Below are 18898 nucleotides of genomic sequence, written 5' to 3'. Positions count from 1 at the left end.
CAGCGATGGACGTGGACCTTTTTCTCCTGTCCGTCTCCGGTAATCTACGCTGTTTCTTTCTCCATGAAATTACAGACAAGATAAAAGGCTTAATGCTTTTACAATTGTTCAAGTGGGTCGTGGACCGTGAGAATTTAGAAATGATTTCGCCCTCACCTCATGCGTAAGCTTCGGTTCTGCAACTCGCGGATTGGGTATTTTATATAAATTATTAATTGAAAAATAAACGAATTAAACAACATCAGATAGGTTTAATATGTGATTCGATAATTTAAATAAATTTTAATTAAATTTAAAACGTATTCAAATATTAAAATCAGAGTCTAGCTAAAATGGTATTCACAAGTGATAGACCGCTGGGTTTCTTCACCCCGGACTGAGACCAAACCCATTAGGACAGCCCATAATTCGAAGGCTTCTAAATCTCTTTTAAGAGCCAGGTCCAGTCCGCTCAGTTCAAAGACCGGACTCCAGTCAGATTCTCCAGTCAGATTCTTCAATCAGGCCGGCCCAACTCATTCGGCCCAATGAACAGATCCCCTCTGGGCCTAGCCTTACCCTTATCTTCTGGCACAGCTTGGAACCCAGAAGGAGTTCAGCCCATTCGCTTTGTGGGACTATCCGCATGCGTACATGGGGAGAATCAGGGGTTGTTATGCATGGGACAGAGATCTGATTCCCTCGTACGTCCGTATCAACGTAGCAGGGACAGATGGTCCAATGATACACGTTCTGCTACACGTCACTAGCTGCCAACAGGAAACATATAAAAGGAGAAATACTCTCCTCTAGGTGGGGGGCTTTTCCCAGTTTTACAGAACCCATTGTAAAACCCTATTTTCTAGATCTCAGATCATCAATTGGCGCCGTCTGTGGGGAAACGAAGGAGATCTTTTCATCACCGGAGTTCCACTCTTAACAAAACCCACTGAGATCCACGATAGCTAATCACAATGAAAACAATCTTGTCACTCCAAATGACCTGAGCTCTGCCCAAGAGGGGCAGCAGTTCTCTTTTTCCAGTCCTACAACACCACACAACCAAACACCTATTCCTCTCAATCCCTCGCCAAGCTTGGCAAGGAATGCTCCCACCGCTACCTTATCTAACCAGGACCTTCAAACCATGGCCCTCCAACTACAGAGCACCGCCCACTGGTTGGGGCAGATAATGCAACAACGGGGCCTTAGCACCCCGCCAACGTATCACCGGTGGTAGAAGAACCCCAGACCAATGAACCTCAGCCTACCTTCAACCACCCCAGAACTGTCAGCCAAGAAACCGGAGACGGGAGGAGGAGAGCCGATGAAGAGGAAGAGCCAGCAGCTCGAGTTCATGGGAGAAGGGCGAGGGAGATGATAGACAATGATGAAGTCGATAGCTACTCCGCCGAAACCACCGGAAGAATGGGGAGTGAAACATGGGAAGAGGAGGCCCACCAGGAGAGGAAGCCCAGGCGGGAAGGGGAGAGCGTAGACCAGAAGTTGCAAAAAATGAGAGAGCAACTCTTGGCCGAGTTAGGAGCGAAGGATCAGAACCAAACTCTTCTACCCACTGCTTCACCCTTCTCAAAATGGGTACAGCAGGAGACTATGCCTAAAAAGTTTATGATGCCACCAATGGCAGCCTACGACGGGGCTGGGAATCCTAGGGAGCATGTCTTGAACTACAAGGCTTTCATGGAGCTGCAAACTCTGTCAGACGCCCTGATGTGCAAGGTATTTCCTACGACGCTCTCGGGGCCAGCACGGGCGTGGTTCAACAGCCTTGATGCAGGAAGCATTGGCAGTTTTGGAGATCTAGCCACCCGCTTCATCAGCAGGTTTATTGCCGGGGTGCCTGCGGATAGGAAGACGAGCTACCTGGAGACAATCAGGCAGAGGAAAGACGAATCACTCAGGGAGTACGTCGCTCGTTTCAATACAGAGGCCCTGCAGATCTCCGAGCTCGATGAAGGAAGGGCTATAGAAGCCATGCAGAAGGGGACGACCTCAGCAGAGTTCTTCGGCTCGTTGAGCAGGAAGCCTCCGACCTCACTGGCCGAGCTGATGAAACGGGCCGAAAAGTATATAAGGCAGGACGATGCTTTGGAGACAAGCAGGTTCGCCAGGGGAGCGACAGATAAGGGGAAAGCACCGGAGGAGGGAAGGCCGGAGAGGCGCGAGAAAAAGCATGGCAAGAGACCTGAACCGTACAGACAACCCTGGGAGCGTAGGGACCAAAGACCTTTCCCTCGGGCCTCAGAACAAAGGTCACTCCCCCCGTGGGTCCCGGAAACACCGACTCCCCTCAACATTTCTAGAGCCGAAGTGCTCATGGCCGTCCAGGACAAGGAGTTCCTCCAATGGCCTTGGCCCATGAGAGCAGAAGCAAACTAGAGAGATCCTGACAAGTATTGTCAGTACCATCGCGCACACGGCCATGACACCAACAACTGCTTCCAATTGATAACAGAAATAGAAAGGCTGATAAAGAGAGGGCACCTGAAAAACTTCGTGAAAAGACTGGAGGGACAGAGACCTCAGCCTAATCCGGCAACCCAAGCGCCGAGGAGAGTGGGAGTAGTGAATGATGGGTCTAGTGGGACCATTAATATGATTGTGGGGGGAACAGGAGGTCGGATAAGCCGTAGAGGAAAGAAGAGGAGTCGAGAGGGGGAAGGCAATGGCGCCGAGGTCATGCAGGTCGTCGAGCACTCTCCAGTGGCCATCACTTTCTCTCCGGAAGATGCTCAAGGTGTTCAATTGCCCATCCTCAGACCAATGGTCAAACAGAGGTTACCAACAGAGCTATCCTCCAAGGATTAAAGAAACGGCTGGATGGGGCAAAGGCGAACTGGGCAGAAGAGCTCAACAGTATCCTGTGGGCACTCCGAACTACCCCCAGAGCGTCCACTAAAGAAACGCCCTTTGCACTTGCTTACGGCACAGAGGCCGTAGTCCCAGTTAAGCTGCAAATCCCCACTCATCGAGTCCAATTTGCTAACGAGAACACTAACGACGACAAGTTAAGGAACAACTTGGACGCTCTCGAAGAAATTAGGGAGGAAGCTCAAGTCCGAACTGCTGCTTATCAACAACGGGCAGCCCGTTATTACAACCAAAGGGTCAGGGAAAGAAGTCTAAAGGTAGGGGACCAGGCCCTAAGAAACTTGGAAGCTACGGGAAAAAGAGCGGCAGTGGGCAAGTTGGCACCGACCTGGGAGGGCCCATTCAGGATAGCAAAAGTGGTCAGGCCAGGAGTATACCTAATTGAAGATATGCAGGGAAACCCTGAGCCCCCACGCCTGGAATATCCAGCACCTGAAGAGGTACTTCCCCTGAAATATTTGTAAAGAAAAGCATTGTACTCTGAAAAATATGAATGAATAAAATAACACCATTGTTTACACAACGAGATTATCTCTATTATTATTATGAATGATAATTCTCCATAGAAAAGAAAGAACACAGCTCAAGAAGACCCTGAGACATAGAGACCTCAGAGGTAGAAGACCAGGATCCCCAAGATCTCCCGGAAATATAAGTCCAAGAGACCCTGAGACATAGAGACCTCAGAGATAGAAGACCGGGATCCCCAAGATCTCCCGGAAATACAAGTCCAGGATCCCCAAGATCTCCTGGCAATGAAGACCCTGAGACATAGAGACCTCAGAGGTAGAAGACCGGGATCCCCAAGATCTCCCGGAAATACAAGTCCAGGATCTCCAAGATCTCCTGGCAATGAAGACCCTGAGACATAGAGACCTCAGAGGTAGAAGACCGGGATCCCCAATATCTCCCGAAAATACAAGTCCAGGATCCCCAAGATCTCCTGGCAATGAAGACCCTGAGACATAGAGACCTCAGAGGTAGAAGACCGGGATCCCCAAGATCTCCCGGAAATACAAGTCCAGGATCCCCAAGATCTCCTGGCAATGAAGACCCTGAGACATAGAGACCTCAGAGGTAGAAGACCGGGATCCCCAAGATCTCCCGGAAATACAAGTCCAGGATCCCCAAGATCTCCTGGCAATGAAGACCCTGAGACATAGAGACCTCAGAGGTAGAAGACCGGGATCCCCAAGATCTCCCGGAAATACAAGTCCAGGATTCCCAAGATCTCCTGGCAATGAAGACCCTGAGACATAGAGACCTCAGAGGTAGAAGACCGGGATCCCCAAGATCTCCCGGAAATACAAGTCCAGGATCCCCAAAATCTCCTGGCAATGAAGACCCTGAGACATAGAGACCTCAGAGGTAGAAGACTGGGATCCCCAAGATCTCCCGGAAATACAAGTCCAGGATCCCCAAGATCTCCTGGCAATGAAGACCCTGAGACATAGAGACCTCAGAGGTAGAAGACCGGGATCCCCAAGATCTCCCGGAAATACAAGTCCAGGATCCCCAAGATCTCCTGGCAATGAAAGACCCTGATATATAGAGACCTCAGAAGTACAAGGCCGAAGATCCCAAAGATCTCCCAGAGCCAAAAAGGTCGGGGAAGATCTCAAAACAAAGACCGGAATCCCCAAAGATCCGCCGGTGTCACATGCTCATAGCAAACAGCGATATGCAATGACAACACGCAAAAACAACTCATAAGAACATAGTTCCGACCTCACACAAAAGATTGGGGCAATCATAAGAGGCACCGACCTCGAGTTAGGCAGCTCGGAAAATATTCAGGGGTAAAAAAGAAAGGTTAGAACTGAACAAACAAGCAGTCAGACGGAAACATAGCCCATATAAGGCTCGACAAGAAAATAAAAAATTAAGTCCGACCTCACAAACGAGCTCGGGGCACCAAAGCGAAAAAATCGAAATTCTAAACTCCCGAGCTCGCGATACAAGAAGCGTCACAGACTGTAGGCATAAAAGCCTAAGCAAGGGGCAAGGAACCGAGCTCCCAACTCGGATAAACTCCCGACATGAAACATTCAGGTAGAATAAAGCTAAGTATAGAGAAAATAACAGAGAACCGAGCTCCCTCTATGAAAAGGCCCATAAATGCAGAAACACATAAGAGGATAAACGAAGGCAAAGGATCGTGCTCACAGCTCTGGATAGTTTGCAATGAACAAACATTTAGCAAGAATAACCCAAGAAGAAGGGAACGACAAAAAGCCGAGCTCTCCATCCCAGTGGAGCACACAGCCCAAGATGACGAATGAAGTCTAGAGATTTACCCTCTCACCACTCATGTAATAAACTCTGAGGAGGTAAAGGGGCAACCCGGGGTCAACCCGGGGAGAAATCCAATGGCGTGAGCAAATGAGACATGAGACCCCAGCTTCAGTTCTTGTCAAACCAGAACTAAAAGCAAAAAGGCCAGCCACGGTCGTCACCTTAAAAGGTACACGATCTAACTTATTGTTATTAAGCAAAGGCTATGTGCCCGAGCTCATAGTAACGAAGTAATAAGAGAAAAAATGAGAATGTTCTTACCAAAATCATAAAACTCGCGAGTCGAGAGTTCAGCCCACTGTTAAAAACAGAACTCGTGAGTGCGGCTAACCCAGCTCGGAAAGAGCTTAAGGATAAAAAATGCCTTGTGAAATTAGAAAAGTTTATGAGTCAGAGACTAAATCCCTGGTTAAAGTTTTCAGCCTTGATTAGCTGAGAGACAAGGAATGAAAAACGATGTAGTCAATTCCTTACAAAGTTTATTAAGCACAGCTTAAGTGTTTCTTGTCAAATATTTAAAATTTAAACAAGTTAGACTGTTTAACAGAATAAGTAGTCCAATGAAGCTGAAACAGCAAGCAAAATAAGTAAAAATAAAGTTTCATTAAAAGAAAAGTACATTTATAGCATGTTACAAGTGCCTACTCCACTGAAGGAAAAATTGTCCTCAAAGGACTTACACAACCAGAGGCGCTATTATCTACCCTGTTCCCTTTTTAGCTCCGCGGACTCCTTATACTCCCTTAGAGGTCCCCTGCTCGCCAACCGAACTGTAACGACCCGAAAATCAGGCCGCCACCGGCGCTAGGATCCAGATCGGCTTAAGGCCGCCGGGACCCGTAGCAAGCCAAACATACATCCTGTGAACCTGTTTAATCCCATACATGGTCAACAACATACATAAAAATTAAAACTTTTCTTTCATTCATTCAAACATTTCTTTGCCAAGCCTAGCCTGTGCATGCACAACATAACATAAATCTCTCATTGGAGTCCTCATCAAATACTCCAATGGGGTAACATGACATAACATAGGCTTGGATTACATAATCATCATGAAAAACATTATATCTCATACAAGACCATGTGTACAGGGAATACAACAGACTCTAGTCAAGCACATTAACAAACTTACATTACATTACATCTCATACTTATACATTACCAACAAATCATGTCCACAGCTAAGCTATTACATAAACTTCTCTTACTCTGCTGACTTCTCTATCTACTCTGCACCTGCAAGACTGGGGTTAGGGGAGAGGGGGTGAGCTATAAAGCCCAATGAGAGGAAACTAAAAATATTTGCTTTAATTCCACCCTTTTTAGGTATATTATTATTCATTTTATTATTATTATGATTCCTCCATTTTTAGGTATATTATTCTTCTTTTTATTATTATTATTTAACTTTTTCTTATTCATGCTTTCATGAAATGCATCACATCACAGCTAATCACATAAAGGATGGTATTGTCACCATTAGTCCTCAGCATCTCCAAATGCCAGGGGCGTAGAATGGGCCTCACTGGTCTTTCTCTTACATATCATAACATTCCAAATGCCAGGGGCGTAGAATGGGCCTCGCTGGTCTTTCTCTTTCATAGTGCCAGGGGCGTAGAATGGGCCTCGCTGGTCTTCCATACATATCATCATAACATGTCATCAGAGGACTATGGATCACCCAACAACCATCCACATCAACATCAATTTATGCAATGCAGCATATTCGTGAATTCTAATGCAAACATCCTGAAATATTGCATGGCATAATGATGCATGGGCAATGCTTTATGATTCATTCATTTATTCATTTATTCATTTACTTTAAAACTTAAGAAGTTGTTCCACTCACCTGGTGACTGAAGCTGTAACAACGAACTCGGAACGACTATCTCACAACCGGGGGTCTCGGTTCCTCGGGTCCGAACCTACACAGGTGGACTCAAATGAGGCACCAAACAACAAGAACATAACTCTAAACATACCCCCAAAAAACCTCCTAAAACATCACCAAAACACTCCTAGGAAACATGCAAGAAAAGGCTGGACAGGGCACTTTCGGCGGCACCTTCGGCGGCCGAAAGTCCCTCCAGAGACGAAAGTCAGGCAGGTTCGGCGGCACCTTCGGCGGCCGAAAGTCTCGGACAGAGCCGAAACTCCAATTTTCGGGGGCAAGCTTCGGCAGCCTAAAGCTGCCTCTCAAGCCATGTTCGGCGGCCGAAAGTGCCTTCGGCTGCCGAACCTGGTTTCTGCCAAAGGGCAGAAACTTTGGCTCCTCTATGCACAAATGCCTCCCAACTCTCACATCATGCATATACTTCACCCAAATCATGCATACAAGTTCCTAGGGGCCTCAAAACATCAAATACCCCAACTACAACACTTCAAGCATACTCAAACATCATACATTGTTCATAAATCACTTAAAACTTAACATTTGCTTAAAAACTCATACAACCCTATACATGTCATTCTACCCCATAAAATCACTTAAAACTTACTTAAAACACATGAAGAGCTTAAGATCGGCTCTTACCTCTTGAAGATCGAGGGTTGAGGAGATCTAAACTTGGAGATGGAAGAAGTTCCAACTTTTGGTCTCCAAGCTCCAAAACTTGTTCTAAGCTCAAAGATCTTCAAAACCAAAGTTGTAAACTTGTAAAGATCATGGAAAAAGGAAGGAAAAACTCAAGATTGGGGAAGGATGGCGGAATGCTCACCTTGGCCGAAATGGGGAGAAAAAGCTCGCCCATTTTCGGCTAAGGGACCCTTTTATAGGTGGCTGGCCAGGCCACGTTCGGGGGCCGAATGTGCCTCCGCATCCATGCAATGTTCGGCGGCCGAACTCGACTTTCGGCGGCCGAACCTGAACTTCCCTAACTCGTGCTTTCGGGGGCCTAACGTGCCTCCAAAACGCATGCATGTTCGGCGGCCGAACTTGACTTTCGGCGGCCGAACCTGGGTTTTCCTCCAATGCTATTTTCATGCAAAAACTCATTTAGTTTCATACTTTAAAACCATTAAAAACATGAAAACATTTCATAAAACATGTCTTTACCCTTCTAGAAGTTCCCGACATCCGAAATTCCACCGGACGGTAGGAATTCCGATACCGGAGTCTAGCCGGGTATTACATTCTCCCCCCCTTAAGAACATTCGTCCCCGAATGTTCCTCAACTAATACATGCATAACATAGAACATAACATACATACTAAACACATAGAACACAAAGATACTAACCTCTAAAAGAGGTGGGGATACTGTTGGAGCATGGACTCCCGTGTCTCCCAGGTACATTCTTCTATATTGTGGTGGTTCCAAAGGACTTTCACCATCGGGATTTCCTCGTTTCTTAGCTTTCTGATCTGGGTGTCTATGATCCGCACTGGCTGCTCAACATAGGTGAGATCCTCTTGGATCTCCACATCAGGCTCACTAAGAACCTTACTCGGATCTGACACAAACTTCCTCAACATGGAAACATGGAAAACCGGATGGATTCTTGCCATTGAAGCAGGTAAGTCCAGCTTGTACGACACATTCCCAATCTTTTGCAAGATTTCAAAGGGTCCGATGTATCGTGGGGCTAGCTTACCTTTCTTCCCGAACCTAACCACTCCTTTCATTGGAGACACCTTAAGCAATACCAGATCCCCCTCCTGAAATTCAACTAGTCTTCTGCGGATGTCTGCATAACTCTTCTGTCTGCTTGCAGCAGTTTTGATTCTTTCTCTGATTATGGGTACCACCCTGCTGGTAATCTCTACTAGCTCAGGCCCTGCCAAGGCCTTCTCTCCAACTTCTTCCCAGCAAACATGTGATCTGCACTTCCTTCCGTACAAAGCTTCATATGGAGCCATCCCGATGCTAGCATGATAGCTGTTATTGTAGGCGAACTCTACTAAAGGTAGATGTTGCCTCCAAGAACCGCCAAAATCTAGCACACACATTCTGAGCATATCTTCTATTGTTTGGATGGTCCTCTCTGACTGTCCATCAGTCTGGGGATGGAAGGCAGTACTGAAGTCTAACCTAGTACCCATGGCATTTTGCAGACTCCGCCAAAATCTGGAAGTGAACTGGGGCCCTCTATCTGACACTATAGACACTGGAACCCCATGCAGCCTGACAATCTCATCTACATACACCTGCGCCAACTTGTCCACAGAGTAGCCACTCCTGACAGGGAGGAAGTGAGCAGATTTGGTGAGTCTGTCCACAATCACCCAGATGGAGTCCAATCTGTTGGACGTCGCCGGTAACCCTACTACGAAGTCCATAGCTATGTTTTCCCATTTCCATTCTGGAATCGGTAGCGGGTTAAGCATTCCAGCTGGCTTCTGATGTTCCAGCTTCACCCTCTGACACACTTCGCAGGCTGACACGAACTGCGCCACTTCTTTCTTCATAGCTGGCCACCAATAAACCTTCTTTAGATCTTGATACATCTTGGTGGCTCCAGGGTGAATGCTGTATCTTGCATTATGAGCCTCTCTCATAATGTCTCCTTTTAACCCTATGTCATCTGGTACACATAATCGACTCCCATAGCGGAGGATCCCCTTGTCGTCAAATCTGAACTCATCATTCTTGCCTGACTGAACGGTCCTGGCAATCTTCACTAACTCGGGGTCCTCATGCTGTTTCTGAGCGACTTGCTCAAGGAACACGGGTGTCACTTTCATCTGAGCCACTAAGGCACCTGTACCCGACAACTCTAACTGTAGCCCTTCTTCGATGAGCTTGTAGAACTCCCTTACTACTGGTCTTCGTTCTGCTGTGATGTGGGATAGACTGCCGAGTGATTTCCGGCTTAAGGCATCAGCTACAACATTAGCCTTACCCGGATGATACTGGATTTTGCAATCATAGTCACTGAGCAGTTCTACCCATCTTCTCTGTCTCAAATTCAAATCTCTTTGACTCAGGATGTACTGCAGGCTCTTATGATCTGTAAAGATCTCACATTTTACCCCATAGAGGTAGTGCCTCCACATCTTGAGTGCAAAGATTACTGCTGCCATCTCAAGGTCATGCGTGGGGTAATTCAACTCATGCTTCTTTAGCTGTCTAGAAGCATAAGCAATCACCCTCTCATTCTGCATAAGCACACATCCCAGTCCCACACGGGACGCATCACAAAAGACTGTAAAGTCCTCTCCACTAGATGGCAGTGCTAACACTGGTGCTGAAGTCAACCTCCTCTTAAGCTCTTCAAAACTCTCTTCGCACTGGTCGGTCCACAGAAATTTCTGATTCTTCCTGGTTAGTCTGGTCAGAGGAGCTGCTATCTTTGAGAAGTCCTGAACGAACCTCCTGTAGTAACCTGCCAAACCCAAGAAACTTCTGATCTCCGTTACTGAAGTGGGTCTAGGCCAGTTAACCACAGTCTCTGTCTTCTTGGGGTCTACCTCTATCCCATTCTCTGACACTACATGCCCCAAGAACGAAATGCTCCTTAGCCAGAACTCACATTTAGAGAACTTGGCATACAAGCCATGTTCCCTCAAAGTCTGCAAGACCAACCGCAGATGATGGGCATGCTCTTCTGCATTCCTGGAATACACTAAGATATCATCTATGAAGACAATAACGAAGTGATCCAGGTATTGGCTAAATACTCTGTTCATGAGATCCATGAATGCTGCAGGGGCGTTAGTTAACCCGAACGGCATCACAAGAAACTCATAATGCCCATATCTGGTCCTGAATGCTGTCTTTGGCACATCTTCATCTCTGATCCTCAGCTGATGATACCCAGATCTCAGATCTATTTTGGAGAAACAACCTGCTCCTGCTAGCTGGTCGAATAGATCATCGATCCTAGGCAACGGGTACTTGTTCTTGGTAGTAACCTTGTTCAACTGTCTATAGTCGATACAAAGTCTAAGGGATCCATCCTTCTTCTTCACGAACAACACTGGAGCACCCCAAGGTGAGGCACTCGGTCGGATAAAACCCTTGTCTACCAGCTCTTGCAACTGTTCTTTAAGCTCTTTCAGCTCTGCTGGCGCCATCCTGTAGGGAGGGATAGAGATCGGTCTGGTTCCTGACATCAATTCTATTTCGAACTCTATCTCCCTAGGAGGCGGTAAACCTGGCAGCTCGTCTGGGAAAACATCTAAGAACTCTCTAACCACAGGCACCGAGGCGGGCTCTCTGACATCTCTGTCTAGCTCTCTCACATGAGCTAGATAACCCTGACAACCCCTCCTGAGCAGCCTACGAGCCTGTAGGGCTGATATCAAACCTCTAGGTGTACTCCCCCTGTCTCCTCTAAAGACGACCTCTGACCCATCCTGACATCTGAACTTAACCACCTTGTCTCTGCAATCCAAGGTAGCACCATGGGTAGATAGCCAATCCATCCCTAGAATGACGTCAAAATCTGTCAAGTCTAGAACCACTAGGTCGGCGGATAGGCATCTTCCCTCTATGAAAACTGTACTGTACTGGCAGATTGACTCTGCCACTGACGGGTCACATTTGGGTCCGCTGACCCATAGGGGACACTCTAACCCAGAGACCATCAAACCCAACCTCTCGACCGCTCTCGGAGAAACAAAAGAATGGGATGCACCCGGGTCCATTAAGGCATAAACATCTGAACAACCAATGATGATATTACCTGACACCACGGTGTTGGATGCGTTTGCCTCCTGCTGCGTCATTGTGAAGATCCGTGCTGGAGCTGACGGACCTTCCCCTCTGTAAACTGATGAAGAAGAGGCTGACCCTCTCCCTCGGCCTCTGCCACTAGCCTGTGTTGCGGCTGAAGCTGCTGGCTGTGCTACGCTACCCGAAGTTGTCTGCTGGGGCTGTGCCGTAGGAACTGCTCTCGGACACTCCCAAGACATGTGTCCCTCTTGCCCACACCTATAACAGGCTGTCGTCCCAAACCGGCATACTCCCCTGTGTAGCTTACCACACCTTGCACACACTGCATTATCAGCACCAGAGCTTGAGCCACTTCCTAATCCCAGACCTGATTTGATCTTGCTCCAGAACTTATTTTTCTTTGGTTTCTTAGTGGTACTGCCCCACTTCTTACTAGCTGAACTCAAGGATGAAGGGTCTATCCTTCCCCCACCTGGGGTCTTAGAACCAGAAGGTTGTGCCACAGACTGCTTGACTTTTCCCTCTATTACGGCACTAGCCTCCATTCTCCTGGCCATGTCTATAATGGCATGAAAACTTTCTCTATCAGCTGACTGAATCAAAGAGGAATACCTGGAATTGAGCCTCATGACATACCTCCTCGATTTCTTCGGATCTGTGTCCAGATGCTGCCCAGCAAATGGCAACAACTCTAAGAATCTATCGGTGTACTCATCGACACCCATCTCATCTGTCTGCTTCAGCTGTTCGAACTCAATCACCTTCAGCTCCCTGGAACTGTCAGGGAAAGCCCATCCTGCGAACTCATTCGCAAACTCCTCCCATGACAAACTGTCCACCTTTGGTTTCACATAGTTCTTGAACCATTCTCGTGCCTTCTTGCATTTCAGAGTGAAACCAGCCATCTGAATGGCTCTACTGTCATCAGCCCCTATCTCATCTGTAATTGTTTTGACCTTCTCCAGGTACACAAACGGATCATCACCGGTATCAAACTGAGGAGCACCCAACTTCATATAGTCGGTCATCTTGGCCTTGCTCCCTCCAGATGAGGTAGGTTGAGGTCTTTGGTTTTCTGTAACTGTGGTTTCTGCTGGTGGTGGAGGTGCGGCATCCCCTGGGATAGGGTTTGCTGTGCCTGGATGGAAGGATGGAGGTGGGTACATAGGGTACTGTGGATACTGTGGGTAAAAAGGTGGGTATGGCATGTGAGAAGGGTAAGGATTAACACTGGGGTAATCCGATGTACCTCCCATCGAATACCCGGGGTATGGTGAAAAAGGTGGGTACTGGGGTGGTGGAATAAACCCCGAGGCCTGAGTGCCTCCCTGAGACTCACCCATGCCCTCTTCTGGCATGCTCACACCAAGACTACCATCCCTCCTCTGGTCCACATCCATCTCTTCTCCCACATCCACTGACCTGTCTCCTTGAACCGTTCCTCTTACTGATCTGTTTCTACCCAGATCCAGAGATCTTCTAGGATCTCCCACTGCTCTGTCCCTGTGGGACCTACTCGACATTGCCCTTGGCAATGCTGGAGGACGGGCGCTCGTGCCCTCATCCTCCGGTGGTACTCTAGCCAATCTAGCTGATCGACGAGTTCCTCGCATTCTGTTTACTGAAAAACAGCACAGATAACAAAACATTAGCATCCAATGGTTCATGTGGAAACACATGAACCCACATCATATACATAGCATATCTCATGGCATATCATACTTTCATTCTAGACAGGACTCTATATCCTATCCTAGTGGACATGATTTCCTATTGTGCTTGACTTTCTATCACATCTATGAGCCCGACACTCTAGGTCCGACCATATGAACCTAGGGCTCTGATACCACTCTGTAACGACCCGAAAATCAGGCCGCCACCGGCGCTAGGATCCAGATCGGCTTAAGGCCGCCGGGACCCGTAGCAAGCCAAACATACATCCTGTGAACCTGTTTAATCCCATACATGGTCAACAACATACATAAAAATTAAAACTTTTCTTTCATTCATTCAAACATTTCTTTGCCAAGCCTAGCCTGTGCATGCACAACATAACATAAATCTCTCATTGGAGTCCTCATCAAATACTCCAATGGGGTAACATGACATAACATAGGCTTGGATTACATAATCATCATGAAAAACATTATATCTCATACAAGACCATGTGTACAGGGAATACAACAGACTCTAGTCAAGCACATTAACAAACTTACATTACATTACATCTCATACTTATACATTACCAACAAATCATGTCCACAGCTAAGCTATTACATAAACTTCTCTTACTCTGCTGACTTCTCTATCTACTCTGCACCTGCAAGACTGGGGTTAGGGGAGAGGGGGTGAGCTATAAAGCCCAATGAGAGGAAACTAAAAATATTTGCTTTAATTCCACCCTTTTTAGGTATATTATTATTCATTTTATTATTATTATGATTCCTCCATTTTTAGGTATATTATTCTTCTTTTTATTATTATTATTTAACTTTTTCTTATTCATGCTTTCATGAAATGCATCACATCACAGCTAATCACATAAAGGATGGTATTGTCACCATTAGTCCTCAGTATCTCCAAATGCCAGGGGCGTAGAATGGGCCTCACTGGTCTTTCTCTTACATATCATAACATTCCAAATGCCAGGGGCGTAGAATGGGCCTCGCTGGTCTTTCTCTTTCATAGTGCCAGGGGCGTAGAATGGGCCTCGCTGGTCTTCCATACATATCATCATAACATGTCATCAGAGGACTATGGATCACCCAACAACCATCCACATCAACATCAATTTATGCAATGCAGCATATTCGTGAATTCTAATGCAAACATCCTGAAATATTGCATGGCATAATGATGCATGGGCAATGCTTTATGATTCATTCATTTATTCATTTATTCATTTACTTTAAAACTTAAGAAGTTGTTCCACTCACCTGGTGACTGAAGCTGTAACAACGAACTCGGAACGACTATCTCACAACCGGGGGTCTCGGTTCCTCGGGTCCGAACCTACACAGGTGGACTCAAATGAGGCACCAAACAACAAGAACATAACTCTAAACATACCCCCAAAAAACCTCCTAAAACATCACCAAAACACTCCTAGGAAACATGCAAGAAAAGGCTGGACAGGGCACTTTCGGCGGCACCTTCGGCGGCCGAAAGTCCCTCCAGAGACGAAAGTCAGGCAGGTTCGGCGGCACCTTCGGCGGCCGAAAGTCTCGGACAGAGCCGAAACTCCAATTTTCGGGGGCAAGCTTCGGCAGCCTAAAGCTGCCTCTCAAGCCATGTTCGGCGGCCGAAAGTGCCTTCGGCTGCCGAACCTGGTTTCTGCCAAAGGGCAGAAACTTTGGCTCCTCTATGCACAAATGCCTCCCAACTCTCACATCATGCATATACTTCACCCAAATCATGCATACAAGTTCCTAGGGGCCTCAAAACATCAAATACCCCAACTACAACACTTCAAGCATACTCAAACATCATACATTGTTCATAAATCACTTAAAACTTAACATTTGCTTAAAAACTCATACAACCCTATACATGTCATTCTACCCCATAAAATCACTTAAAACTTACTTAAAACACATGAAGAGCTTAAGATCGGCTCTTACCTCTTGAAGATCGAGGGTTGAGGAGATCTAAACTTGGAGATGGAAGAAGTTCCAACTTTTGGTCTCCAAGCTCCAAAACTTGTTCTAAGCTCAAAGATCTTCAAAACCAAAGTTGTAAACTTGTAAAGATCATGGAAAAAGGAAGGAAAAACTCAAGATTGGGGAAGGATGACGGAATGCTCACCTTGGCCGAAATGGGGAGAAAAAGCTCGCCCATTAGCAGATTACCCTTGCTAATATTACGTGTGTGAACAGCATCTTGTATCTCACAGACAAGCCTCAGAAACCATGTTATTCCATGAGTTTGAGTCAGGAGCAGACATTAGGGGCACCATGAGAATCCTCTCCTCCTCCCCAGGAGAAAGAAAGACAGGAGCCGATCTTCCGGAAGCCCAAGACTTCTTTAGAGCGCGAACCAAGACAAGCACTTTGAGGAGAATAGGACACTTGCCTTCGACCTCCTCCGCTACACCCCCATCATCCACAAAGCTGAGTTCCCTATCCTCGGCAGTCGGACCGACCTCAGAAGGGACCCCATAGACATTCCTCACAGAGGCGATCTCAGCCCTGCTAGCAAGGGTCCCCATCTCAGCTATGAAGGCCTCAGGCCTCTCTCTAGAAGCATCGCCAAAAGACGGGGCAGGCTTCACTGTCGTCAAACCGGAGTCCTCGCTCGGCCTTGAAGCCCGAGAGAACCTGAGAGCTTGAACAACCAGCACGGCTGAAACAGACTTGTCAATACTTGGCTGCCTTAAAGATTCGGCACCGCGAAAGCTCGGCTCCGGAGCTTGGGCAGGAACAAGAGAAGGAGGTCGGCTGGACGACCCGAACGATATAACTTCGGTCGCTAGCTGGGTAAACCCCCCCGCCGATCGTCCAACCAGGAGGGCGTCCGGGGCTACATTCAGGCTCCCCCTGGGCAGCGTAAGAATTTTAGGGGGTTCAATCTGATTCATCTTCACCTAAGAAACTGCAAAAAAATCCAAAACCGGGGCAAGTTAGAACGGCTCTCAACAAGAATCACAAAAGCAAGATCAAAACGGACATCTATAAGGGACAAGGTAATAAAACTTTCGGCTCGCCTTGACCAACCCGAATAAGGTACCAAACGGATGCCTCATGAACGTGAAACCCCCGTTCGGACAGATAGGTTCAAAAGAAAATATGAAGAGAATAAAATTAGTGGCTGACACTTAAGAAGCAATCTCGAAATGCTATAAAAATCCCATGGAAGAAAAGGAATAAGAGAAAGGAGTTCACACCTGCATGAAGATCGATTATACCAGAGATATATGGATCAGAAGGAAAGACCCCTCCATCCTGGCGAAGGTCCTGAAAGGGAAGAAGGGGGCGATATCGAGAGATACCCCGAGAAGGAGGTTCTTATGCTGAACGATTTGATGCTAGACTCTAGGCTAGCGGCGTCAAGATCCTTAAAGGATATTCATAGAAAAGGAAGGAAGGCGTATCTGGAAAATAAAAGCAAGAAAGTGAAGACGATAGTACGCACAAAGAACAGAGGAAAGCCAGAAATGGAAAAAGACAGAGGGGACTCGAAAGTCAAAAGGACAAAAAGATGAAAAGGCATTACGAAGGAAGCAGTACATAAACAGACGCGGTCATAATGATTCTTGGAATTTACCCCCTCATCAGTCGAAGCAATAACTGACGAGAAGGTAAAGGGGCAATTGATGACCGCTGGGTTTCTTCACCCCGGACTGAGGCCAGGCCCATTAGGACAGCCCATAATTCGAAGGCTTCTAAATCTCTTTTAAGAGCTAGGTCCAGCTCGCTCAGCTCAAAAACCGGACTCCAGTCAGATTCTCCAATCAGGCCGGCCCAGCTCATTCGGCCCAATGAACAGATCTCCTCTGGGCCTAGCCTTACCCTTATCTTCCGGCCCAGCTCGGAACCCAGAAGGAGTTCAGCCCATTCGCTTTGTAGGACCATCCGCATACGTACCTGGGGAGAATCAGGGGCCGTTATGCATGGGACAGAGATCTGATTCCCTCGTACGTCCGTATCAATGTAGCAGGGACAGATGGTCCAATGATACACGTTCTGCTACACGTCACTAGCTGCCAACAGGAAACATATAAAAGGCCAACAGGAAACATATAAAATGAGAAATACTCTCCTCTAGGTGGGGGGCTTTTCCCAATTTTACAGAACCCATTGTAAAATCCTATTTTCTGGATCTCAGATCATCAACAAGTAATTAAATTTAAAACATATTCATATCTAAGTTTGTTGAGTTTCTTTTGTTTTGATGGTGGAATCGACTCAGCTGTGGAATTTTTGCCCCTTTTCAGCCGTACTGCTTCAACTCTCTCATCGGCGGCGCTTCAAGTTGCCTTCTAGTTTAGGTTGGTAGGATTTCACTGTTCATAGGCTTTTGGGTCTGTGTTTTCTGCTTGGGTTTGTTTGTAGGGGCTTGGACCTGTTTGGTCGGGCAACCTCTTTGGGTCGCAGTAGAACTTAGCGTATACACCTCCACCTTTAGTTGGAAAAATAAAATAAAATAAAGTAAGTTACCTTTCTTCATCATCACTTCCAACTCTACAAACACTGAACTTGAAAGTGCATTGAATTTTGGAGTAAGCATTGGCCCACTGGGCCTAGCTAACATACCTTATTTTAAATATTCATGAAAAATAATTTTTAAAATTTGTATAATTGCATATATTAAATATGATAATTTTAAACATTAATTTTAATGTTTCTTTTCAACATTTAAAATGATATTTTTATTTTAATTCCAGTAAAAAATGCAGCAAACACATTTTTGGAATGCTAGTTGCTAACAACAAAAAGTTAATGATTAATATAATTTATATCATTTAACATTTGTTAAATTTATATGAATATAAAAATAATTTAATAATTTAGATCGATGCTTGATTGATCACGGTAACGTCATGAACTCATTTATATTATTGAAATTTGTATAATTTTAATCAATATACATGAAATTCACATAAATCAAGTATATAATCACTAATTGCATCACCTCGGTAAATAATAATTATTGTCAATGTTGATAATACAAAACTATAAATGTTTGCATTTGTCTTTTGCTCCTCTGACCAAAGGGAGTTCTTCTCTCAACTTGACAATAAATGTATTTTCTCATTATTCAGTTAAGTATAAATATTTTATTTATTTAGTATTACAATTGAGTTAATGATTAGAAATTGTGGTCCGTCGTATTTTCTTTCTTATAGCGACTCTTTAGCCACTATCCTTGCTAGATTTGGAATTACATGTGCTAAATGATTGAGACTGGGTCTTCTTTTCTGAAAACTATGGGTTCCCCCTAAAGGTTATGTTTTTTTCATCTCCGTTTGGGCCTTAATGTGTGTTTAAGGGCCAACCCAACAATGGCTACGATGGCAAGAAGACAATTTTCTCCTTCCCTTGGGCAGAAGTAAGTAGAGGAAGAGGCCCGAAATGAAGCTTCTTTCAGATCCCTTATTGGGTCAAGTGATGG

The sequence above is a fragment of the Manihot esculenta genome, chromosome 18 (assembly GCF_001659605.2).
Source record: "Manihot esculenta cultivar AM560-2 chromosome 18, M.esculenta_v8, whole genome shotgun sequence".
Classification (NCBI taxonomy): domain Eukaryota; kingdom Viridiplantae; phylum Streptophyta; class Magnoliopsida; order Malpighiales; family Euphorbiaceae; genus Manihot; species Manihot esculenta.
This window is presented reverse-complemented; position numbering follows the sequence as displayed.